This window comes from Dendrobates tinctorius, unplaced genomic scaffold (genome assembly GCF_039654945.1).
Source record: "Dendrobates tinctorius isolate UK_male_01 unplaced genomic scaffold, ASM3965494v1 ptg000060l, whole genome shotgun sequence".
In the NCBI taxonomy this organism is placed as follows: Eukaryota; Metazoa; Chordata; class Amphibia; order Anura; family Dendrobatidae; genus Dendrobates; species Dendrobates tinctorius.
Window position 1 is genome coordinate 12,692,271 of NW_027361728.1, and position 27,328 is coordinate 12,719,598.

A 27,328-nucleotide genomic window follows, 5' to 3' on the forward strand; every position below is an offset into this window, starting at 1 on the left:
CGTTATAGGTTCCCGTGTGATTATTACAAGGCGGATATTTCTGTCCTGTCATCGCTACCATCTGACGATTGGTGGCATTACCACAAAATATAATCATAGTTTTGTTTAAAGTAAAAGTGAACTCAGTTTTATTCTCCCCTTTTGAACTATAATTATCCCATATCGACTGATCAAAGGTTAATTGTTCAGTCGTCCAACAAATAATATGATCTTCAGCTTGAATATTCAAAGTGTCCTTACTATCAGCTAAGTATATAGTAGACTTAGTCCCATTATAATACCATGGTCGGGGATATTTTGCAGTTATGGTGAGATTAACGTCAAAAATCACTTGAGTGGTGAGTTTTCCCCAACCTCCACATCCGGCATTTTCATTCGGGGTGGTTCGGTTGTATTCCTTCCAATCTCCTGGCCTCGGAACGTACTCCTTCCTGAATTTTGTAGTCAGATTCCAGGAGTCCAGGCACCAATGCTGTCCAAACACGCGATGCCAAGGATTCCACTTAACCATATTTGAAGATTTGGAATCTATAAAATCAATAATCAACATTATTCTCTCAAATAACATTTTTCTTGTGGGATATATTGCCATTTTTCCACTCCTGGCCTCATAATTAACAGGGTATGGTCTTTGCCTATTGCTATCACTTCAGCCTCTGAAGGCGGTCCTTGGGTATTTTGAACCCAGATTTTGGCTCCCACATTAGTGATGTTAGAACAGCCAAAACCTTTTGAGCCTCTGATCGTTAATTCTGAAGGGGCTGTTCCCTCTTGCACATCTGACAAATTTATTGGAATCAAAAGCATTTGCGCAATACGCTGTAATTTCTCCAAAATTAGAGGCTCATTCCCCAAATTTATCATTAATACTTTGATTTCTCCTTGATAATCTGCATCTATGACTCCTCCCACCACCATGGCCCCCTTTAATGCCAAACTAGACCTAGTGGCTATCTGTCCATAGTGGTCCTTTGGAATCTGACACCCCAATCCTGTAGCTATTGGTTTTACTTTCCCCTGTGGGATCACAACAGTTTCCAATGCACTCAAATCCAAACCTGCTGAATGTGGAGTTGCTCGTTCCGGTATTCGTGCTTCTTGATCAGTTTTCCACCATATGACGGACCTTATCAGGTGTGCCTCATGTATGGTGAGATTGGGTGTAAGCATCCTCATGAGAGGAGTCATAGAGTCTGTGATAGGCCTGTTGTTAATTATCTGTAAAGCCTCACTCAAATTGTCTCTCCATTGTCCATACTGTGTATCAGATTGATTAAGTTTTCTCAATGTGGATTTTAATAATCCATTCATTCTTTCCACCAAACCTGCTGCTTGTGGATAGTCATCCATTTTAAGTTTATGCTTAGAACATACAACACTGCCCTTCACCTCTCCAAACAAACCTATTTCAACACCCTCATCACCTCACTGTCCAACAACCCGAAACGTCTCTTTGACACTTTTCATTCTCTACTCAATCCAAGAGTACAGCCACGGAGCTCCGAGCTGACGATCTGGCCAATTACTTCAAAGAAAAAATTGACCAGATCCGACAGGAAATTATCTCCAAATCCCCTCATACCATGCACTGTCCTCCCTCCCCCACTGCATCTAACTCACTCTCTGATTTTGATCCAGTCACAGAAGAAGAAGTAAGCAGGCTCATTGCATCTTCTCGCCCAACTACTTGCACCAGTGACCCATTTCCGTCACATCTCCTCCAGTCCCTTTCCCCTGCTGTCACCCCTCACCTAACTAAAATATTTAACCTCTCTCTCTCTTCTGGTATTTTTCCCTCCTCATTTAAGCATGCCATCATACATCCACTACTTAAAAAACCATCCCTCGACCAAAACTGTGCCGCTAACTATAGACCTGTCTCTAATCTTCCCTTCATCTCTAAACTCCTGGAACGCCTGGTCCACTCCCGTCTTATCCGCTATCTCTCAGAAAACTCTGTTCTCGACCCTCTCCAATCCGGTTTCCGCTCTTTACACTCCACCGAAACTGCCCTCACTAAAGTCTCTAATGATCTGCTAACAGCTAAATCAAATGGTCATTACTCCATGCTAATTCTCTTGGATCTCTCTGCAGCATTCGACACTGTGGATCATCAGCTCCTCCTCACTATGCTCCATTCCATTGGCCTCAAGGACACCGTTCTCTCCTGGTTCTCCTCCTATCTCTCCGACCGCTCCTTTACTGTTTCTTTTGCCGGTTCCTCCTCCTCTCACCTTCCCCTTACTGTTGGGGTTCCTCAAGGATCGGTTCTAGGCCCCCTCCTCTTCTCCTTGTACACTGCCCCTATTGGTCAAACAATCAGTAGATTTGGTTTCCAGTACCATCTCTATGCTGATGACACCCAATTATACGCTTCTTCTCCTGACATCACGCCAGCCTTTCTAGAAAACACTGGCGATTGTCTAAACGCTGTGTCTAAAATCATGTCCTCACTATATCTGAAACTGAACCTGTCAAAGACTGAACTCCTGGTGTTTCCTCCCGCTACTAATGTACCTATACCCGACATTGCTATTTCTGTGTGTGGTTCCACTATTACTCCCCAGCAACATGCCCGCTGTCTTGGGGTCATACTTGATTCCGAGCTTTCCTTTGCCCCCCACATTCGATCACTGGCTCGCTCTTGTCATCTGCACCTCAAAAACATTTCTAGAATTCGACCTTTTCTTACTTTTGACTCTGCAAAAACTCTTACTGTTTCTCTTATTCATTCTCGTCTCGACTATTGTAACTCTCTTCTAATCGGTCTCCCTCTTACCAAACTCTCCCCTCTCCAATCTGTCTTGAATGCTGCAGCCAGGATCATATTCCTCACCAATCGTTACACCGATGCCTCTACCTTGGGCCAGTCATTACACTGGCTACCCATCCACTCCAGAATTCAGTATAAACTTATTACCCTCACTCACAAAGCCCTCCATGGCTCAGCACCACCCTACATCTCCTCCCTTGTTTCAGTATACCACCCTACCCGCGCCCTCCATTCTGCTGATGACCTGAGGTTAGTATCCTCAATAGTCAGAACCTCCCACTCCCGTCTCCAAGACTTTACACGTGCCGCACCAATTCTTTGGAATGCACTTCCCAGGTCAATACGATTAGTCCCCAATCCCCACAATTTTAAGCGTGTCCTGAAAACGCATTTATTCAGACTGGCCTATCGCCTCAACACATTAACCTAACCTATCCCTGTGTGGCAGAGCCAAAAGTTTTACCATAACCAGGTTCCCAGCATCATGTTCCCACATGCTTTATGCATCCATTAGCCCTCTGTGTCCGTACTGTTACACACCTAACATTATGGCTGGTCCATACAATCAGGGCAACCGTTACCACCCACCTTTCGTGTCTCCCTCTTTCCTCATAGACTGTAAGCTTGCGAGCAGGGCCCTCACTCCTCTTGATATTTGTTATAATCTACTGTATGTGATTGTTATGCTGTAATGTCTATTGTCTGTACAAATCCCCTCTGAAATGTAAAGTGCTGCGGAATATGTCGGCGCGATAAAAATAAAATGTATTATTATTATGATATACCCATTGTATATTGTTGTCCTGAGCATATTTTTTAATGGCATCTCCAGTGAAATGAGATCCATTATCAGTTTGAATTTGTAAGGGGACCACATAATACTGTGTTATTATCTCTAAGGTCCGCTCTGTGCTCCATTGGGTGGCTGCTTTACACGGAAAGCCCACCATCAGTCCTGAATATGTATCTACCGCAGTACAGACATACTTACACCCCCTACTCTCTGACAAAGGGCCGATGAAATCCATTTGCCATATCTGAGCAGGTAACTGGCCTCTGCCTATGTGTCCCATTATGGTGTGTGGTACCTCTCGTTTTTGTGAATGTTGACATATTGGGCAATGTTGTATAGTTTGTTTTATTATGTCAAGTGTCAGAGGCACACCTCTCTCCTGGGCCCACCTGTAAGTGGCTTTTTCCCCCAAGATGTCCGCTTTTCTGATGAGCCCAAACAGCTGTACCTTGCAGCCATGCTTCTTTTTCTCCAGCATCAATCTCAGTAGTATTTTGTCGAATAGCAGCTGCTTTATCTGCTTCAGAGTTAAACAAACGTTCAAGTGAGTCAATTGGCATATGAGCATCAACATGAAAGACAGTGGTAGGTGTCTCTTGCACCATTTCCTCCAAATATTGCCACACTTCCCTACCCCAAATTTCTTTACCATGAATCATCCAATTATGCTTTTTCCATCCCATCATCCATGTTGCTAAACCATTTGCCACTGACCATGAGTCAGTGAAAACATGACATTGTCTCCCTTTTTCAAAAGCTATTGCTAGGAAAACAGCATATAGTTCAGCATATTGACTACTTTTTCCCTCTCCTTCCATTTGGAGATGCTTTTCCAACTTTGGATTATAAGCAACACTTTTCCATAGCCTCTTCCCTCCTACATACCTAGCTGAACCATCAGTAAACCAAGCATGCTCTTGCTGGTCTGCAGTTAGATCCTCATAGGTTTTTCCCCATTTTACAGGGGATTCCTCCATCATAGATGCTTTTTCAAGTGGGTTGACTATGTCATCCCCAATTTCTGCAACTTTCTCATGGAGGGTGGCGGTCCCGCCTTCCCCTTTTTTCGCTCTTTCAGAGACATACCACTTCCATTTGATAATACTTTGTTCCTGGGCATGGCCCACTCTGTTGGTTTTCGGATTAGACAAGACCCATTGCATGATTGGTATCAACGGTCTGAGTAGGACTTCATGTCCTAATGTCAACTGTTCTGTTTCAACCAAAGCCCAATAACAGGCTAACAATTGTTGTTCAAATGAGGTATATTTTTCTCCCGCATCTGGCAATTTTCTATTCCAAAATCCAAGAGGAACTCTTTTCCCCCCTTGTTTTTGCCAAAGGGACCAGTTAGCATACATATGCTGAACAGTGACATGTAATTCCACTGGCCCATTAGTCATTGGCCATAAATCTACAGCCTGTTGTATTGCTTCTTTTACCATCTCAAAGGCCGTCTGTTGTTCTTCACCCCAATGAAATTCATATATTTTACGAGTAACTTTGTACAAAGGGGCCAACATAAGTCCCAAGTGGGGAATATGTTGCCTCCAAAATTCAAACAAACCAATGTAGGATTGTGTTTCTTGCTTCGTTTTTGGAACTGGGAAATTAAGTATCTTCTGTCGAGCCTTCGGGAGGATTTCCCGATGCCCTTTGTTCCATTGTATGCCTAAAAATTTAACCGTCTGTGACGGTCCTTGAATTTTTGCCTCATTGATTTCCCAGCCTTTTTGTTTCATATGGGCCAATAGAATGGCAAGCTGTTCTCTTACAGCCTCTTCTGATGTTCCTTGAATCATTATATCATCAATATAATGAGAAAATTGCATATCTGATGGTAGTTTTAACTCATCCAAATGTTCTGCCACCGTCCGGTGACAGATGGTGGGGCTGTGTAACCATCCTTGTGGTAACCGGGTAAAGGTATATTGTCTACCCAGCCAGGTAAAGGCAAATTGATCTTGTGCCTTTTCTTCTATTGGTATGGTGAAGAAGGCATTAGCCAAGTCTATCACTGCATACCACGTCCCTTCATGGGTTTGAATATTTTCGACAATGGTGATAGTGTCCGGTACAGCCGCAGTCAAGGGGGGGAGTATGTTTGTTTAGCTCCCTATAATCCACAGTCATGCACCAGGAGCCATCGCTCTTTTTTACTGGCCATACAGGATTATTCCATGCAGTAGTGGTAGGGCGCATTACCCCTGCCTCTACTAGTTCTTTCACTGTTTCCCCTATCTCCTTATGTCCTCCTGGAATTCGATATTGTTTCATTGCTACCATTTTGGTGGCAGGAGGCACATGAACTGGGGGCATTTTTTCTTTCCCTACTGTAACTGGCCTCATTTGAACATGGCCAGTTTTTACTCCAAAAGAAAATTTTCCTCTAGAAAGGTTCAATGTCATTCCTTTCAGTATATCTATGCCTAAAATATATTCTGGGATGGGCACTATCAACACTGGATATTTTCTAATAGGAAGATTACCTATTTTAAGTGCAACTTTTGTTTGGACTCCGGTGATCAATTGTCCTCCGAGCCCGGCAATTTTTACTTTTGGACCTTTTATTTTATCAGGATTTCCATATATCAAGGTAGCCTCCGCCCCCGTGTCAATCAAAGCGGGAACTCTTTGTACATTCCCTCCTTTCCAATGTATGCTAAGATCGACATAGGGACGTTCGTCCCTTTTAATCCAAACGGGGGCTCGGCTCGCTACCTATAGCTGATCATTATCTTCCTCTGATGATGATGGATTGTGCCCCAAAGTGGATCTATTTTGGGGAAGGACCCGTGTAGCCACAGCAGCGGACAATTCTTCCCATGGATAGATATTCTGAAAATCTTCCCATGAAACTTTTTTTGGTTTTTCCTCTTCTTTCTCCTTCTTTTGGGGCTTAACTACTCCTTTTTTCGATTCCTCAGATTTGTCCACCTTTTTGGCAGATAATACTTTTTGTTTGTATAATTTCCACAAATCCCGTGTATCCTTTCCATCTATTTTATCTTTCTCAACCCCTGCTTTCAAGAGGGCTTGAAACATTTCCCTTCTTGATACTCGATTACCATCCCCTCCAGTATTACCCTTCCAATCGGGATTGTAGGCACTCTTATTACCTGGATGAGGACCTTGGGGTTTTTGTCCCGTTCACGGGGGCTGATCCCAATCCCCCATATCTTGTAGTTCCCTCATACGGGCTATTACTATATGGCAAGGTTCTCCTGTCATTGCCACCGTTAATGGTAAAATCACAGATTTATAAGCAGGGGGAGCCGTTTTAACTATCCTGTTCCTCATACTAGCGGTGAGAGGGTATTGCAAATAATCATCCTCCGCTCCCATTACGGGCAAGGCAGTTCTCATTGCTTCTTCTTTGAGACGTTTGATTCCGTCTCGCAATGTATACCATTGTTTTTCACTTATTGGAATATCTGCCTCAGTAGCATATTTGTCCATAATGGCCGATGCCAGTATAACACTCAAACTTTGCATGGAATGTGCATTATTCTCTGTGAAATAATGTTTCATAGAGCGGGAGATAGCAGGATCTTTGGACAAGGAGATAAATTTTCCTATATCTCCTGCATCCATTTGTATCCCGGCTCCCCCATTGTCATGGATTCTTACCATCCATTCCAATTCACTTTCTCCGGTGCGTTGACCAAAACGTTTGAGAATGTCATCAATTTCATTTTGTGAGTAATCCTCCGTGGTTACTCTAGTACGAATAGGAAGGGATTGTTCATTAGTTACCATAATAGGATTCCCGTCCTCATCAAATTGAGGGTTTCCTTGCCCATCTACGGCTTGGGTATGGGTAACTTGTTGCTCCAACCTTTCTGACCTCTTTTTGATAGGGTTGGCCTTCACCCCTTTGGGTGGATTAATTACGGGAGACGGTGGGTCCTCCCAATCATCCGATGATGAGGTAGAATCCCACACATCCCCATCCCATATTTCAGGATCCCAATCTACTGCAGCTGATGCAATCATTTTGTGTACTTTAGTCTTATTGATTTTTCCTCGCCTCTTCTTATATTTATTTTGGGCTATTTTTACAGCTGCCTTTTCTGCAATATTCTGGTAATGCTCTAACTTATCTTTCAGCAATCGGTGTTACAGTCTAACACTGTCTTCTGACCTCCCAGCTCAATGGTCTTTTGTTCTGAGAGCATTTTGCCTGTAATTTTTTATTCCTCTCGTGCATTCCTCGATATGCATTTAAGAGAATCCACATACGGCGCCCTAGCGCCACAACATCACCTGACTTCGCAGGGACACTACCGAGTACAGACAACATCGGTAGGTTCACAACCCTTGAGCTTATCCTTCCATGGTTCTGCCAAGCCACAATGAGCCAACTCATGTGCTATTATATTATATGGAGCCTCGGTCCAGCCGGGGATCTCCGTATGAGTCACTTTAGACTTTTCTTTTTTTCTAAACATCTTCAACAATGATAGTAATAACAATTCTGGGTTTTTTTTTTCCAAATCCGTATATCTATATGCAATATACATATACATATATATAAATTCAAAGATCCTGCCGACTACGCCAATTTATGTCTTGCTAAATTTTCTCCCAAATTAGGTTATTTACCTTAACTTACGTAGCGCTCACTGGCATCCCAACCAGGCAAAGATTATTGACAATCTTTTATTTTAGCAAGCAATCATTTTGTTTTACATAGCACATGAATAGTCTCATTGATTTCAAAACGACAGTTATGACATGAAAGATTTCAGCATCAATAATAATTACCGAGTTATTGTAGCATCACCCTTCACATCGGGGGACCTCGATCAGCGGGAAGGGGTTTTCCTCGGTCAGCATCACAGACTAAGTGCGTCCACTTGAATCGTCTGGAAAGTCCCTACCCGCTGAGGAGGTCAGTACTTTTTATAATATTAATTGGAATGATCACGCACTGACATGCGCGGTGAATCAGGTTTCACCTTGATCACGCGCTATCATGCGCAGTAACTTGTTTTTTTTTCACATTCCTCCTTTATCTCAGTTGGTTTGGTTCTCACATTCCTCCCTTCCAACTCCCACAACAATGCCTGAGCAGGTGGTTGCTTTTCACATTCCTGAGTGTGTGCTCTCCTCATGGTAGGAAAAGTTCAGATTCCGGTCACAATCCATAGTACCCAAATGGATGTTTCAATGTACTGCAATCACTACCTTATTGACTGGATGCCTATCTATACCAGTCTCTCACTCATGCATATCCCATTTGTATCACAGGCATCCATTTTACTTCCAGTCACTGTGTGAAAAGAACACATCTCTTTTGGGCTGCAGAAAGCAAAGTCTTTTGACCTCAGTAGTGGCTCCAGGGGTGAGCACCCACAAGACAACCACAGTAACGGCTATTTGTACCAACTGCATCATACCATCTCATGTCTTTGGGTTATGGTTCAAATAAACCACCACTGATTAATCTCTCTGCGTCCACGTTTGAATCCATCCACCCAGGAGCAACACCTGGTCCTGTCTGCCCCGCTTCAAGGACACGAAGGTAGGACTTCTCACACCATCGCCATACTACACACCTTCAATCGCCTTAAGTGGGGATAGAACAGGTTCCCCTGTTCTTGGCTCTGGGTGGCGCAATACACCGCGGTTGCCGTGGGACAATGTGAGTGCTTATGGATTAAACCGTTGTGCTATTTATGCACGTTCCATTCCAGTTTCACCTGTGTGTTCTTGGACCTCAATAGTTAATAGTTCTACTGGAGTCGGGGGAAGAACCTCTCCCTATTTAAACCTCAGTCTCTGGTTGCCAGTTATAGCAACTGCTCTGCTTTCCCTTCTGATCTTTACCTGTTTTCTGTCTACCCATCTGACTTTCGTTTATGACTTTGATTTGGAATGCCTGCTCTTAATGTGGCTGACAACCCTTTGCCTGCCAGTCGTCCTGCCCAACTGCAGGATTGAGTGCCTTTGCTAAAGTACTAAGGAGATGGACTCTAAGTCAGGTAGGCTAACCAGCACTATTGTATGGAATTTTTGGTTTATGTTTACTTTGAGCCGGACAAGGGCTGTATTTCGGTTGCCTGTGATGTGGTTTATGAGAACTGCAAGAAACCAGCTGGACTTTTAAACAGAAACGGTTACTGTAATACTTGAAATTACTCCCAGGTGAGTAGTATTGCTACAACATGTAAGAAACTGAAACTTGTTAAATTGAAAGATAGAGTATTAATGCTCCCAAGATATCAAAGCAATATAGAAAATAGAAGAGAAGGAGGAATGCCATGATGAAATAAAGTAAACAAAATGATCAAAAAATCAAAAACAACTTTATTCAGACATAAATATTAGCATTAAAAACCAGTGATACCAGTCATACAAACAAAGGTAAAAAGGAGACCCCTGACAAAGCAACAGTGAAACATGTGTCAGGTCTGTGGTGGGTGAGCCTCTTGTCATTGAACAGTTACTCTTATATGTATGATTATTACAACTGACGCTTTTTGTGGATTCATTTTTTATATTTGTAGTTTTTGTACATACACTTTTTGTAGCTATTTATGAATATATACCACCGATTAAATATATAAATAGATAAATATATATACACATTTGCATTGTATTCAAACATGGCATTTTGTGTTCTGTACCAATAATTTTGGGGTCCCCACTGTGACTCACCCACCAATTTTACCCTCTGTTTGTATGGCTGAAATTATTGGTTTTTAATGCTAATATTTATTTCTGAATAAAGTTTTTTCATTTTTTATAAACTTTGTTTACTTCATTCCGTCCTGGCATCCCTCCTTGTCTTACTCGCTTTTCTATCCTTCTAAACATGGCCCTTTCCAAACTTTTTTGTGATACATTGCAGCCATCAATTTATAAATAATTAAATTTAATGAAACATTTTCAGACTTCCAGCTTCTGATCTGTGTCCTATGTTCTGCTAAGAAAAATATATATATTTGAATAGAAAACTTTGTAATAGAGCTTAATTTTTACATTTACATTTTACTCCTCCTGGACTGATAATTCGGAAAATTCTCAATTCACTGGTAAAATTCAGTCCAGGGAATACAGACTTTCCTATTACCGTGATGGATGACAAATGGTTCTCAAAGATCTATGGAGAATTGTAACTTTTTTTTTCCAGGAGAACGTGCAACAGAATATCTGTCTATCTTGTCCACCCTCCAGACCCTCTCCACCAACTGTCATCTTCTATCAGTAATGTCAAAATCTGCTAAAATCTGAATTGAGATGGAAAGATAAATCCAGAAGGTGAAAAAAGTCAATTTCTCTGATAAAATACTTTACAAAATTGCAGATTTTTATGTGGACTACTGATTTATGAAATGATTGTTATTGTTTTAGTATTCAGTAACTTCTATTAATTAAAGCCATGTGACTGAAACTTGTAGATTTTTAAAAGGGAAGAAAACAAGTATAGATAGAGGTCATTATCGCTAAACATGTTTTCGTTTCAAGTTAATCAGCGCTTGGAATGCAGAAGACTTTCGTTTCATACACAAAATAGGACATGACACAAAGGATATTTCGTTAAGCTTATGGGATTTGATCCATATTTGACCTTGGATGTAGTAACGCCGCCTGCAACGACTATTGACTTCAGGCCAATATAATCAGACAGTTGCTGTTTTATTTGTGGGATTCCAAGGATTAGGAAAAAAAAAAACATTTGACACAATAGGGGATATTAAAAAAAAGGAGGCTGAGCATAACCTTCTTAACCCCTTCACCCCCAAGGGTGGTTTGCACGTTCATGACCGGGCCAATTTTTACAATTCTGACCACTGTACCTTTATGAGGTCATAACTCTGGAACGCTTCCATTGATCCCGGTGATTCTGACATTGTTTTCTCGTGACATATTGTACTTCATGTTAGTGGTAAAATTTCATTCAAATAACTTGCGTTTATTTGTGAAAAAATTGGAAATTTGGCAAAAATTTTGAAAATTTCGCAATTTTCCAACTTTGAATTTTTATGCCCTTAAATCACAGAGATACGGCACACAAAAAACTTGATAACTAACATTTCCCACATGTTTACTTTACATCAGCACAATTTTGCAACCAAAATTTTTTTTTGTTAGGAAGTTATAAGGGTTAAAAGTTGACCAGCGATTTCTCATTTTTACAACACCATTTTATTTTTAGGACCACATCACATTTGAAGCCACTTTGAGGGGTCTATATGATAGAAAATACCCAAAAGTGACACCATTCTAAAAACTGAACCCCTTAAGGTGCTCAAAACCACATTCAAGAAGTTTATTAACCCATTAGGTGCGTCACAGGAATTTTTTTGAATATTTAAAAAGAAATGAACATCTAACTTTTTTTCACAAAAAAAATACTTCAGGTTCAATTTTTTTTATTTTACCAAGGGTAACAGGAGAAATTGGACTGCAAAAGTTATTGTGCAATTTGTCCTGAGTACGCTGATACCTGATTTGTGGGGGGGAACGACTGTTTCGGCGCATGGCACAGCTCAGAATGGAAGGAGCGCCGTTTGACTTTTCAATGCAAAATTGGCTGGAATTCAGATCGGACGCCATGTCACGTTTGGAGAGTCCCTGATGTACCTAAACAGTGGAAACCCCCTACAAGTGACCCCATTTTGGAAACTAGACCCCCCAAGGAACTTATCTAGATATGTGGTGAGAACTTTGAACCCACAAGGGCTTTACAGAAGTTTATAACGTACAGCGGTACAATTAAAAAATCATATTTTTTCCACAAAAATGATCTTTTCACCCCAATTTTTATTTTCCCAAGGGTAACAGGACCCTAAAAGTTATTGTGCAATTTGTCCTGAGTACGCTGATACCCCACATGTGGGGGTAAACCACTATTTGGGCGCATGGCAGAGCTCGGAAGGGAAGCAATGCCATTTGACGTTTTTGGCTGGAATTGAGATCGGACACCATGTCGCGTTTGGAAAACTCCTGATGTACCAAAACAGTGGAAACCCCCCACAAATGACACCATTTTGTAAACTAGACCCCCCAAGGAACTTATCTAGATGTGTGGTGAGCACTTTGAACCCCCCAGTGCTTCACAGAAGTTTATAACGCCCGGGCGTGAAAATAAATAATTCGTATTTTTTCCACAAACATGATCTTTTAGTCACCATTTTTTTATTTTCCCAAGGGTACCAGGAGAAATTGGACCCCAAAAGTTGTTGTCCAATTTGTCCTGAGTATGCTGATTCCCCATATGTGGGTGAAAACTACTGTATGGGCACACGTCGGGGTTCGGAAGGGAAGTAGTGACGTTTTGGTATGCAGACTTTCATGGAATGGTCTGCGAGTGTCATGTTGCCTTTGGAGAGCCCCTAATGTACCTAAACAGTGGAAACCCCCCACAAATGACACCATTTTGAAAACTAGACCCACTAAGGAACTTATCTAGATGTGAGGTGAGCACTTTGAACCCGCAAGGGCTTCACAGAAGTTTATAATGCCAGGGCATGAAAATAAAAAAATGGTATTTTTTCCAGAAACATGATCAATTAGTCCCCAATTTTTTCATTTTCCCAAGGGTAACAGGAGAAATTGGACCCCAAAAGTTGTTGTCCAATTTGGCCTGAGTACGCTGACACCCCATATGTGGGAGAAAACTACTGTATGGACACACGTCGGGGCTCGGAAGGGAAGCAGTGACGTTTTGGAATGCAGACTTTGATGGAATGGTCTGCGGGTGTCATGTGTGTTTGGAGAGCCCCTGATGTACCTAAACTATTGAAACTCCCCACAAGTGACCCCATTTTGGACACTAGACCCCCCACGGAACTTATCTAGATGTGTGGTGAGCACTTTGAACCCCCAAGTGCTTCACAGACGTTTATAACACTCGGACGTGAAAATAAAAAAATCATTTTTTTCCACAAAAATGATATTTTTGCCCCCAATTTTTTATTTTCCTAAGGGTAACAGGAGAAATTGGACCCCAAAAATTGTTTTGCAATTTGTCCTGGAGTAGGCTGATACCCTACATGTGGGGGTAAAACACTGTTTGGGCGCATGGCAGAGCTTGGAAGGGAAGGAGCACCATTTGACTTTTTCAACTCAGAATTGGCTGGAATTGAGATCAGACGCCATGTTGCATTTGGAGAGCCCCTGATGTGCCCAAACAGTGGAAACCCCCAATTATAACTCCAACCCTAACCCCAACACACCCCTAACCCTAATCTGAGCCCTAACCCTAGCCCTAACCCTAGCCCTAACCCTAACCCTAGCCCTAACCCTAGCCCTAACCCTAAGGCTGTGTGCACACGCTGCGGATTTTGCTGCAGTTCCGCAGCGGTTTTGGCTGCTGCGGACCCCAGTACCATGATTCCCTATGGGAATCAAAAACCGCAGTGCAGACGGTGCGGAATTTTCCGCGCGGATTATCTGCGGTTTTCAATCCGCAGAAAGAATTGACATGTCAATTCTTTCTGCGGATTCTCCTGCGGTTTGCCATCTCCTCTAATGAGGAGATGAAAAACCGCAGGACAAAACCGCAGAGCAATCTGCAGGTAAAACCGCAGGTCTTTTGACCTGCGGTTTCACCTGCGGATTTTACAAAATCCGCGCGGATGAATCCGCACCTAATCCGCAGCGTGTGCACACAGCCTAACCCTAACGGGAAAATGGAGATAGATACTTTTTTTTTTAGTTTTATTATTTTTCCCTAACTAAGGAGGTGATAACGGGGGGTTTGATTTACTATTTATGGCGGTTTTTATGTTTGGCGGCTGTCACACGCTAAAAGACGCTTTTTATTGTAAAATAGTTTTTGCATCACCACATTTTGAGAGCTATAATTTTTCCGTATTTTGACCCACTGAGTCATGTGAGGTCTTATTTTTTGCGGGACGAGTTGACGTTTTTATTGGTACCATTTTCGGGCACGTGACATTTTTTGATCGCTTTTTATTCCTATTTTTGGGACGCAGAATGAACAAAAACCAGCGTTTCATGAATTTCTTTTGGGGGGGTGCGTTTACACCGTTCCGCGTACGGTAAAATTGATAAAGTGGTTTTATTCTTCGGGTCAGTACGGTTACAGCGATACCTCATTTAGGTCGTTTTTTTGTTTTTGTCGGTTTTATGCAATGAAAACTATTTTATATAAAAAATAATTATTTTTGCATCGCTTTATTCTGTGAGCTATAACTTTTTTATTTTTTCGCTGATGATGCTGTGTGGCAGCTCGTTTTTTGCGGGACAAGATGACGTTTTCAGCGGTACCATGGATATTTATATGCGTCTTTTTGATCGCGCGTTATTACACTTTTTGTTTGGCGGTATGATAATAAATCATTATTTTTTGCTTCGTTTTTTATTTTTATTTTTTAAGGGGTTCGCTAAAAGGGTTAACTAATGGGACAGTTTTATAGGGCGGGTCATTACGGACGCGGCGATACCTAATATGTGTACTTTTGTTTTTTTTTTTTATTATTTTCAAAAAATGAATTTATTGGGGAATATTTTTTTTTTTTTTTTTACTAATTTATTTGGCGATTTTTTTTTAATTTATGTTTACATTTTTTTTAATTTTTTTTTAACTTTATTACATAGTCCCAGGTGGGACATCACTGTCCTGTGACAGATCGCTGATCTGTCACATCACAGATCACTGTGACAGATCAGCAATCTGTCACAGGCATTGAAGCAGACTTCCTCTTGCCTGCGCTTTGCAGGCACTGAGGAAGCCAGCTTCCTCAGGTCCCCGAAGGCCCCCGTCGCCATCTTGGATTCGGGGGCCTGGAGGATAGGAGCCCCCCGCAGCAGCGCTGCACATTGCTCTGCCGTGGGGGGCTCAGGGAAGCACGGAGGGAGCCCCCTCCCTGCCGATGCTTCCCTTTAACTCCCGGTACACCGCGATCATGTTTGATCGCGGTGTGCAAGGGGTTAACGTGTCGGGGGCGGTCCGTGACCGCCCCTGACACATAGTGCCGGGTGTCAGCTGTGATAATCAGCTGACACCCGGCCGCGATCAGCGGCGCTCACCACGTGGGCGCCGCTGATCGCGGTAGACGTACTATCCCGTCCACGGTCATACGGGCCCGGGTACCGTGGACGGGATAGTACGTCGGATGTCAGGAAGGGGTTAAGTAATGACATGAACAGTTGGGCCTAGCACGTGCTGCTGTAAGTCCTCATTTATCAAATGCTACATACATAGCTATAGATTGTATTATATTAACCGTGAATCATCAAAAAAAAAGAATAGGGAATATAATAGGGAATGTTTTACCAATATGCATATACAATATATTATTCAATAATTATCTTCAACACAAGAAGAAACTAAAAGCAAAACACAAAACAAATATCCTGGAATAAAAAGTAAAAAAATATATTGCAAAAATTGCATGAAGGTAGTAATAATAGTAATAATAAGGGTATTTAGTTAACATAATTTTGATCAAAATAATGTAAAGCCATCCCGCCACGTCACGGCAACCCTTGTGGGACAGTCCTAACTCTTGTATTTAAAACCTTTCCACTTGTCAAGTGACGTAAATGTGAACAAGGACAGAGGGACTGAACCACCAGTAATAGTATAGGCCAGACAGGATGGATTTTCCAACTCAGAAACAGGGCGGTCACACCCTTATATGCACAGAATGCACAATGAAACAAATGAGAAACTGGGTCTGAGCAGAAAAAGTAAATTAATGTGCATGCAAAATGTAATTGCATATGAACACATACCCTTATTATTACTACCTTCATGCAATTTTTGCAATATATTTTTTTACTTTTTATTCCAGGATATTTGTTTTGTGTTTTGCTTTTGGTTTTCTCTGTGTAAAGGTCATGTGTTCATATGCAATTACATTTTGCATGCACATTAATTTACTTTTTCTGCTCAGACCCAGTTTCTCACAAGAAGAAACTAGTAACAATGACTGCACTGCGTAAGAGGGACATCCTGTCTATCTCTATTGCATAGCTTAAATTTGTCAAAGTGCAAAGTAAAAATGGACAAAAGAGAAAGTGCACTTGCACAAAGTTATGGATTTAAAAGATTATAGTCAGGCGTTTAGTCACTGTTCTTCAGTCGAATTGGTTCAGAGACTAAAAACCAAGGGTGGTTTGCATGTTAATGCCCGGGCCAAGTTTTTACAATTCTGACCACTGTCCCTTTATGAGGTAATAACTCTGAAACGCTTCCATGTATCCCGGTGATTCTGACACTGATTTCTTGTGACATATTGTACTTCATGTTAGTGGTAACATTTCTTTGACATGACTTGTGTTTATTTGTGAAAAAAAAATGGAAATTTGGCGAACATTTCGCAATTTTCCAACTTTTAATTTTTATGCCCTTTAGGCTGTGTGCACACGCTGCGGATTATGTGCGGATTCATCCGCGCGGATTTTGTAAAATCCGCAGGTGAAACCGCAGGTCAAAATACCTGCGGTTTTACCTGCGGATTGCTCTGCGGTTTTGCCCTGCGGTTTTTCATCTCCTCAATGGAGGAGATGGCAAACCGCAGGAGAATCCGCAGAAAGAATTGACATGTCAATTCTTTCTGCGGATTGAAAACCGCAGATAATCCGCGCGGAAAATTCCGCACCGTCTGCACTGCGGTTTTTGATTCCCATAGGGAATAATGGTACTGTACACCGCAGCAGAAACTGCTGCGGGTCCGCAGTGGCCAAAACCGCTGCGGAACCGCAGCAAAATCCGCAGCGTGTGCACACAGCCTAAAACACAGAGATATGACACATAAAATACTAAGTAACATTTCCCACATGTTTACTTTACATCAGCACAATTTTGGAACCAAAATTTTTTTTTTGTTAGGAAGTTATAAGGGTTAAAAGTTGACGAGCGATTTCTCATTTTTACAACACCATTTTTTTTTAGGGACCACATCACATTTGAAGTCACTTTTAGGGGTCCATAGGATAGAAAATACCCAAAAGTGACACCCTTCTAAAAAACTGCACCCCTCAAGGTGCTCAAAACCACATTCAAGAAGTTTATTAACCCTCCAGGTGCTTCACAGGAATTTCTGGAATGTTTAAAAAAAAAAAAAAAAAAAAAAAATAATGAACAAAAAAAATTACTTCAGATCCTTTTTTTTATTTTACCAAGGGTAATAGGAGAAATTGGACCGCAAAAGTTGTACAATTTGTCCTGAGTACGCTGATACCCTATATATGCAGGTAAACCACTGTTTGGGCGCATGGCAGAGCTTGGAAGGAAAGGAGCGCTGTTTGACTTTTCAATGCAAAATTGGCTGGAATTGAGATCGGACACCATGTTGCGTTTGGAGAACCTCTGATGTGCCTAAACAATGGAAACCCCCCACAAGTGACACCATTTTGGAAAGTAGACCCCCTAAGGAACTTATCTTGATGTGTGGTGAGCACTTTGAACCCCCAAGTGCTTCACAGTTTATAACGTAGAGCCGTAAAAATAAAAAATCATTTTTTTCACAAAAATGATCTTTTTGCCCCCAATTTTTTATTTTCCCAAGGGTAAGAGGAGAAATTGGACCCAAGAGTTGTTGTGCAATTTGTCCTGAGTATGCTGATACCCCATATATGGGGTAAACCACTGTGTGGGCACATGGCAGAGCTCCGAAGGGAAGGAGCGCCGTTTTACTTTTTTAACGCAAAATTGGCTGGAATTAAGATCGGACGCCATGTCGCGTTTGGAGAGCCCCTGATGTGCCTAAACAGTGGAAACCCCCACAAGTGACCCCATTTTGGTAACTAGATCCCCTCCAAGGAACTTATCTAGATGTGTGGTGAGTACTTTGAAACCCCAGGTGTTTCAGTAACACTCGGATGTGGAAAAAAATAATCATTTTTTCCCACAAAAATGATCTTTTAGTCACAAATTTTTAATTTTCCCGAGCGTAACAGGAGAAATTGTTGTCCAATTTGTCCTGAGTACACCGATATGTGGGAGAAAACTACTGTTTGTTTCTAATATATACGCCTTTTCTGGGCAGCTGCGGGCTGCTATTTTTAGGCTCGGGGGGGGGGGGGGGGAGGCCTATATTAATGTCCCTTTACCAGCCTGAGAATACCCAAGCTGTGAGATTCAGCAAGGCTGGTTGTCAAAAATAGGGGGGACTCGACGCCATTTTTAAAAAAAATTATTTATTTAAATAATTTAAACAAACAGCATGTGGACTCCTCTATTCCTGATGTCACTGTTATTAGCTGCAGAAGGGGTAGGCTGATGGGAGTAATAGTCCCATCAGCCGCCGCCTACTGTCTCTTTTATCACTTAAATGTAACTCATCATTCTTCCCTGCTCGCGCCGATCACCAGCAGAGCAAGGGAGAATGACGAGAGCTGTGTTCAGCACCCAATGCAGGGGAACAGCACTTACTGCAACGCTTCTTCCCTGGCGCCCGTCCGTGTGGTACTGATGCGGCATACAGTTGACACTTGTATTACACACATGGACACTGACATCTCCGGTACCAGAAATATCAGGACGTGTGAAAGAGGCCTTATAGCGGGTTTTTATGTTTGGCCGCTGTCACACGCTAAAAGACACTTTTTAGTGCAAAAATAGTTTCTGCATCACCATATTTTGAGAGCTATAATTTTTCCACATTTAGGCCCACAGAGTCATGTGAGGTCTTGTTTTATGCAGGACGAGCTGACATTTTTATTGGTACAATTTTCGGGCCCATGACATTTTTTGATCACTTTCTTTTCCGATTTTTGGGAGACAGAATGAGCAAAAACCAGTATTTCATGAATTTCTTTTCGGTTTGTTTATACCGTTCTGGGTGTTGTTAAATTTGATAACTCAGTTTTATTCTTCAAGTCAGTACGATTATAGCGATACCTCATTTACATCGTTTTATGTTTTGGCGCTTTTATATAATAACTATTTTATAGAAAAAATAATTATTTTTGCATCACTTTATTCTGACAGATATAACTTTATTTTTTCGCTGATGGTGCTGTATAGCAGCTCGTTTTTTGCGGGACAAGATGACGTTTTCAGCGGTACCATGTTTATTTATATCAGTCTTTTTGATCGCGTGTTATTCCACTTTTTGTTCGGCGGTATGATGATAAAGCATTGTTTTTTGCCTTGTTATTTTTATGGTGTTCACTAAAGGGGTTTACTAGTGGGACAGTTTTATAGGTCGGCTCGTTGTGGAAGTGATGATACAAAATGTATACTTTTATTGTTTAGATTTTTTTTATTCAAATATTTATTTAGTGATATATTGATTTTGTATTATTATTTAAAATATTTGTAAAATTTAAATTATTATTATTATTTTTTTTTTTTACCTTTTCCTAACTTTTTTTTACTTAGTTCCACTATGGGACAATCATTGATCGCAGGCTGATCGCTTCTATAGTATGCAGATGAAGAAGCATCTGCATACCATAGAAGCTGTCAGCACTACACTGACACAGGGAGACTTCCTAGTTCTGGTAAGCCGGTTGTCGTCATGATGACATCCGCTCACCATGGCAACAATCGGGACCCGCATCACACTGTGGGTCTCCAATCCAAAGGCAGAGGGGTTGCCAGCCCTGTGACGGCTTCCAGAATGTTGCAATCTTGTTTGATCGCAGTATTTCGGGGGTTTAAGTGCCGGGAGCACGGCCAATCGCTTAGACGTAATGATCCGTCCATGGTCAAATTGTGCCCAGACACATGGACGGATCATTACGTCTAATGTCAGAAACGGGTTAAATTTGCTGACTGGCTCTAATTTTCAAGATCCAGAGGAGGTTGTAATTACTTATGACACCTTTCATGCAGATTATACAAATATTGTTTTATTTCATCCCCATTATTGCATTCTTTCACGCCCCCTGAGGAAGGAGCTGCTGGCTCCGAAACGCGCGTCGGGGACAGGACCAATCTCACTGCTCCCAGGTAATTATGCTGTAATTGCTATGATCCAGTGGGTATGGTACTTATTTTGAGCACTAAGCTCTGCAATAGCCTCCTCTTTTTACTGTGTCAGGAAATTGCGGAAGTCTAACTATAGGCAGCAGCATTTGCTATGTGCTATCATTGTAATGCACTTATGGATATATGCATCCATAGTACGCCCTCCTGCTTTTGTATTAAGGCTATGTAGTTATTAAGCTACATACTGAGCAATATATTTTTTTTCCTGGTGCTATGTTCACAGTGTACTTGGTCCTCTTTACCACTGTGCACGTCCATTTATACTGTTCCCCCATTCCATGCACTGTAGTGTCCATTTGTTACAATTTTATATGTATTATCAATAAAATATTGCTTTTTATGGATTCTTAGACTGCTTGTCCTTTTGGTGATTTCTGGTAAATGTGCAGTTATCTTGCTTAGTCCTGTTTCAAACGTGTGGGATTTCAATTTAATGATTCATTTTTCAATCTATTTGGCCATGTGATTTTTTAATATCCTTGGCTTCCACATTTAACATGTCTATTACCCATTTATTCTATTATTGCATTCTTAGTAGATATTCTATTACATGATCTATTTAGTCTATGCGCCTACAGCATTCTATCTTGCGGTGACGAATCAAAAAATGACAACTCCGTTCCGCTGACGTAATCCTAATTACAGATGCATCATCTACTTTTTGCCTCATTCTTTCATTAACAAAGCAAATAGTTTTTGCTACATAAGCGGAGAAGTCACTTTTGCATCACACAGGTGAAACTTAACTACCATTATAAGGAAAACCTACAACCTGTATTTTGGATACAGAATTGGAGATCAAGACAAAAATTGGCCTCTACACATATGGAGGGCACATATGCTGCATTAGTTATGCACATCTTGCCCAGTGGTTGCATGGAAAGAAGCAATCTATGCCTTTTGCAGTCCCAATGATCTGAAGAGAGCCAACCAATCTGCAATATGCTCAGGACCACATACAGAAGAACTGCCAGTTCCAAACCACCAGAAACATTTTCAGTTGAGTCAAGTGAGGAAGAAGAGGGTGCTTGGTGTCATGAAACATCCTCCTCTCATGACCCAGACTTTCTGTGGACAACCTGAACTGAACCACACCTTACAAGAAAAAGTGAACTGAATGATCTAGTTAGAGATTTGGATCTACCCAGGAGTAAAGGTGAGTTCTTAGTTTTCAGACTACAGCAGTGGAATCTCCTGGCGGGCAATTTTTCGGTTTTGGATGATCCAGAGGAGGCTTGGGAGAAGGTCTTGTGGTCAAATAACACCAAAATAGAACTTCTTGGTATCAGTCCTACTCACTGTTTGGAGGAAGGAGGAGGATGAATACAACCCCAAGAACAGTCCCAACTGTGAAGCCTGGTGGGAGAAACATCATACTTTGGGGGTGCTTTTCTGCAAAGGGGTCAGGTCAACTGAGGATGGATGGGGTCTTGTATTGCAAGATTTTGGCAACAACCTTCCTCAGTAAGAGCATTGAAGATGGCTTGTGGCTGGGTCTTCCAGCATGACAATGACCCAAAACACAGTCAGGGCAACTAAGATGAGACACCGTAAGAAGTATTACAAGGTCTTGGAGTGGCCTAGCCGGTTTCCAGACTGAACCCAATAGAGAAACTTTGGAGGGAGCTGAATCTCAATGTTGCCCAGCGACAGCACCGAAATCCAAATGATCTGGAGATCTGTATGGAGGAGTGGACTAAAATCCCTGCTGCAGTGTGTGCAAACGTCTAACCTGTGTAATTGAAAACAAATGTTTCTGTACCAAATATTAAGTTCTGTTTTTCTACTGTATCAAAGATCTTGATACCGAGATCTCCATCTGCGCATGCGCCGCCCCCGGCGGCCATTTTCCTGAAGTCCACCACACAAGAAACCAAGGAACTTCGGGGCAGTGAGGGATCTGGCCTTTCACAAAATGTCGGCAGGGCCCCCACAGCAATGGAGACCCCAGCAGCACTGCCAGGACCCCATCAGCACCGTCGGACACCCGCAGCAGAGCACTGCACATCAGAACACCCCCTTATCCCAGCCTGCGGCATCACCTCACTCCTGCCTCATCCAGCAGTGACCCTGGGAACCCTCTTCACTGCAGCCACCATCCTCGGTAAGCAATAAGACGCATGGATTATAAGAAGCACCACCATTTTATTAAACAAAAAATTTTTTCCTATTTTTCTCAAAATTTGTGGTGCGTCTTATAATCCGAAAAATACGGTATACAGCTGAAACTAGAAGTTTACACACACTATATAAAAAGACACATATGCATGTTTTTTCAATATCTGACATGAAATCAGAATAAATTTTCCCGTTTTAGATCAATTAGAATTACCAAACCGGGATCAGTTACACCAGTTTTGTCAGGAGGAATGGGCCCAAATTCCGACCAACTATTGTGAGACGCTTGTTGAAGGATATCCCAAACATTTCACCCAAGTTATTCAGTTTAAGGGCAGTGGTACCAAATACTAAGGAAATATATGTAAACATTTGACTTTGTTGTAAGGCATTTTTATTACTTACTGCAATCTCTCCTATATCTGCAGATTAATAACATTTCTTCTGGTGACAGGTTCCCTTAAAGACAGTACATAATCCCCTCAAATGCATTTCAAATGGAATATACAGTGTTGTACGACTTGGCCCTTACAAAATATAGCAGCTTTGTTTCTGTTACTGGCACATTGCCTGAGAAAATAACCTAATTTATATGTAAATGAGACGATTTTGGTGCACTCTTGGTGTGGCAGAGAGTTTAATGTACCATTACTCTTCCTCATTTTCATGTTTGGAGCTTCCCCTGCTTCTAATTTGACAGTGCGTTCTCCTCCCTATCTTCTTTCTGCAGATGACGCCTATGATATTAATATGCGATTCAGCGGAATTAATTTGTGTACAATCGAAAAAGTATAATGTTTCAGTCATGAACTGTGGCTTCCTTCACGTACACATATTGTACTAAAATATGACACAGAGGTAGTTCTCTAAGGGACTGCATCAGTAGAGGACACAGACTGAAAAGGGCCCCTGTGCAGAACAATATATGGGCCCTTTGCAGTCTACTTGCTTTGGGGTGGTAGTGGGCCTCCTCACCGCTTGGGCTCCTGTGCAGCTACAGAGGTTACACCAATGGTATGTCCGCTCATGGACTAGACCCAACTGGAGCACCATTTTCCAAGAGTGCCATGCTCTACACACAGATGGAGGAGAATATGACAAGACTTGTCTTTCGGTATCCTCAATTGACAAACAGCTTTCTCAAGTGCAGTATTTCTCAACTTAAGGAGGTTGATGGACAGGTCAAGTCACATGTCCCTCAATCAATTGCTATTTTGAGAACAGGAGAGCTATGTAGTTTGTTAAAAACATTTCCATTGTCAGAAATCACTTTTAGGCCACACGTCAGGGCTGAGATGGAAGGAGTGCTATGTAATTTTTTGAGCACAGATTTTGGTGGAATAGTTTACAGGCGACATTTACGGAGCCCCTGAGGTGCCAGAAATGCAGAAAAAAACCCAAAGTTACCCCATTGTGGAAATTGCACTTTTCAATGAATTCCTCTACAGCTGCAGTGACTATATTGTAACATCCACACCAGGCTTTTTTCCTGGAGAATTGCAAATATGCCAGTTTAGTGGCCATACATTAAGCCCCCATAAAGTGTAAAGGCCCCATACATTGTTTCCAGTTGGTGCTTCTGGTGACATACACCCCATAAATTGTTACGTGCTCTCTCCCCACTACAATAGCGCCAAACGTGGCTACTTACTGTGGTTTAGGCACAGTGGGGCTCAGGAGGGGGACATTTGGATTTGGAAGCACAGAATTCACTGAATTTTTATTTGAGAGGGTGGGGGCCATGTCGCTTTTCCAAAATCTTTGTTCTACCAGTAACATGGGAACCCCCTATAGTTCCAGTGACAAATGATGGACCTAAGTGGGGGCTGGTTTGGTGTATGATAAATTAGGGTTTTTATTGGTAACATTTTAGGGTACATAATTTTTTGATTGCTTTCAGTATAAGGTTGGATCACATTTTTGTGTTCCACGCTGCACACTTACGTCACAAAAATGCGATTCAGAAGAAACTCCCAACAGAACCACCCACCATGAGGCAGATGGAAACTCTCTGTACTCCGCATGGCATCTCCTCCGGTGATATCCATCTTTCTAGGTATGCACAGATCTGTGTTCGCCCCCACTTGTGCGCTAAAAAGACACTTAAAATGATAGGACACCCCCGGAACACAAACCAATCCGAAATGACTACATCTGCCTCCTGAGTGGCTCCATCAGGGATTTTGCTTGAATTGCATTTTTATTACCGGCCATCGATACTATGGCTCTTGAAAGAAGAGGAAGGAAAAAATGAAAGAGCAAAGACCAAAAGTCACCAGTTCTTGAAAGATTTAAATATTCCTGTATAGTTCTGGTATCATTTTTAAAAACTACTACTACTTTCTAGAAATATTTAATCCCTGGGTAAATTAGATTAATAAACGACTACAGAGATCTCTCTTTCAGAATGTACAAGCCCCCCTTTAGGGCAAATAGCGAGGGGGCTTCATGGGATTGTGGCACCAGCTCCCCCATGTTTTGTATTGGCTAATTGAATTAGAGTTCAGTTTTGGTATGTTCCCTTAGTTCTCTCAATGTTTAAGGTTTATTCATATCTCCCCCCTCTTTGATTTGTTATATTAATGGTACTTACCTTTGGGTGGATTGGTTCTTCTAGTCCTCAGGTGACAGACAAAAATGAGCAACAGGAGTCTGATTGGTTAACAGATTTCGGCGCCAAAGAGAACTTCTTAAACACTGCATTCCTGTCAGAAGAATTACAGCAGCCGGATCTTAATTACAGCTGCCTCCCCCGTCCTCCCTGAGTTAACGTCGTTGTGGTATTTATTAGATGGTGCTCGCCCAGCTTTCTGGGTGGAGAATGGATGGTTTTATTGTCTATGGAGCAATGAATTTTATTGTTATTTATTGTTTTAATATATTTAATATTTGGGTAACCATTATTTTTTGGTTGAATATATTTAGTTTTGAGTAATCATTAATAAATACCGTGGCCTTTTATCTTCACATCATGTGTTTCGTGTCATTTATTTGGTAAGTGGGGAAGGTGGTTAGAGGCGGGGGAGTTTTGGTGCCTGTTATCCCAAGTAAATTGTGTTTTAAGTTTTATAGGTTTTCTCGTAATTCGATGAATTTTTAGTGCTTTGCAAATCTTTGCTCGATAAAGACTCTGATCTAAGGTCAAGAACTGTCAACAATCCTGTCTCAAAGGAAATAGTGTACAACAAGCAATTCTTAGGGAAGAAATTAATAACTGAAAGTCAAGTTTGTTGTCTTTTAGGCTAAGTGTAACTACATATTTGTTTCAGTTTGCTAAATCCATCTGATGAAAATATCTTATTAGTAGAAGGAAGTTGACAATTTATTTCCTGATATTTCATTCTGTAAAGAATAAATGGCTGCAGTTTCCATATTTGTATCAAAAGGGAGAGAGAGCCTCAGCCAGACATGTCTGGCAAACCCTACTATTTATTTATTTGGGGGGAGGGGTGACGGGATCACCAGCAATAAAGTGCTAAAATGTGTCACTGCCTCATGTTATGCGTTCTGACCACTGGCAGTGCTGGCTCTTCTCTTTTTCTATTGCAAATTGGTTTTGTGGCTGACCACCACTGTTGCCGTGCACGCCGGGTCATGTTCGCCATCTTTTCTGTGTTTATTGTGATTGATCTAGGCTGCTGTGCATACTCACGGCAGCCCCGCCCTGCCCCAGGCTTTATTTATTTTTGCATCCATGTCTGAGCCTGCATTGCCCTTCATCTGTGTTTGCTGGTCAGGCAGTGTGTGGAGGTCAAACCTGAGATGTCTGTGTTCAGACCTGGTTGGTCTTTATCTGCACCTGCTCCATCTGGCTGCACGGGAGTGATGCAGATATGCTTCAGGTATGGATTGCATTTGATATGGTCTTGCTTTTAAAACATTTAGGAGGCCGTAATGGCACAGTGAATAAATAAAAATGTAGAGTAGGACCCCCAATATGAGATTGCCTTGGCGTGGCGGGGTGGCTCAATATATTGATCAATATTTTGCTAAATGTCTCATTTTGAATGCAGTAAGATATGTGCATATGCACCTCATGTTATGCGTTCTGACCACTGGCAGTGCTGGCTCTTCTCTCTTTTTATATTCTATATCAAGTATGATATAAAATATACACACTTACACACTTTGTTATGCTATGTGTGAGATTAATAATGGTTGTCTGATTAATGTTCAACCACAATGAATGTATTTTGGCAGCAAGTCATCAAGATCCGCTGATGGCAGCTCCATTTACAATTGCCAACCAATGACATCCCAGATGGTATGATCTGGATCAGAGATAATTTCGGAGATGCTGCAGGCCATGCAGGCTACTCACCGTAGCATGAGCAATATGCAGAGCCTGGTGCTGTCATGTTGAAAAACGGCTTCTGGGACACTTTGACAAAATGTCCATAACCACTGCTTACACTACCAAAGCACGGTAACGTCAAGCTGTTAGTGTACCTGGGAAAAAAAACTAGAGCGAATCGACTACTGTATATTATACCATTGCACACAATAATCCTGGAAGTATGACTAGTGCAACATTCCTTCATGAAATCATTTCATGGAGTTGCCCACATGGTCTCCAGATCAACGTCCAGCTATCATTGCGCCCAAGGCAAAAGTGGAACTCATTGCTGAAGAGGATAGACCTCCAGTTTCCATCTGGAGACCACGTAGTAGAAATCAATTTCCAATGAATGATAAACAGGCTGATTTTCATAGTTTCATTATT

The 27,328-nt window shown here is 41.6% G+C and overlaps 1 protein-coding gene across 2 annotated transcripts in view; it reads right to left on the minus strand.

Moving 5' to 3' along the window:
- Positions 1 to 27,328, minus strand: part of XXYLT1 (xyloside xylosyltransferase 1) — a 310,439-nt gene that overhangs the window by 31,253 nt on the left and 251,858 nt on the right. The window lies entirely within an intron of this gene.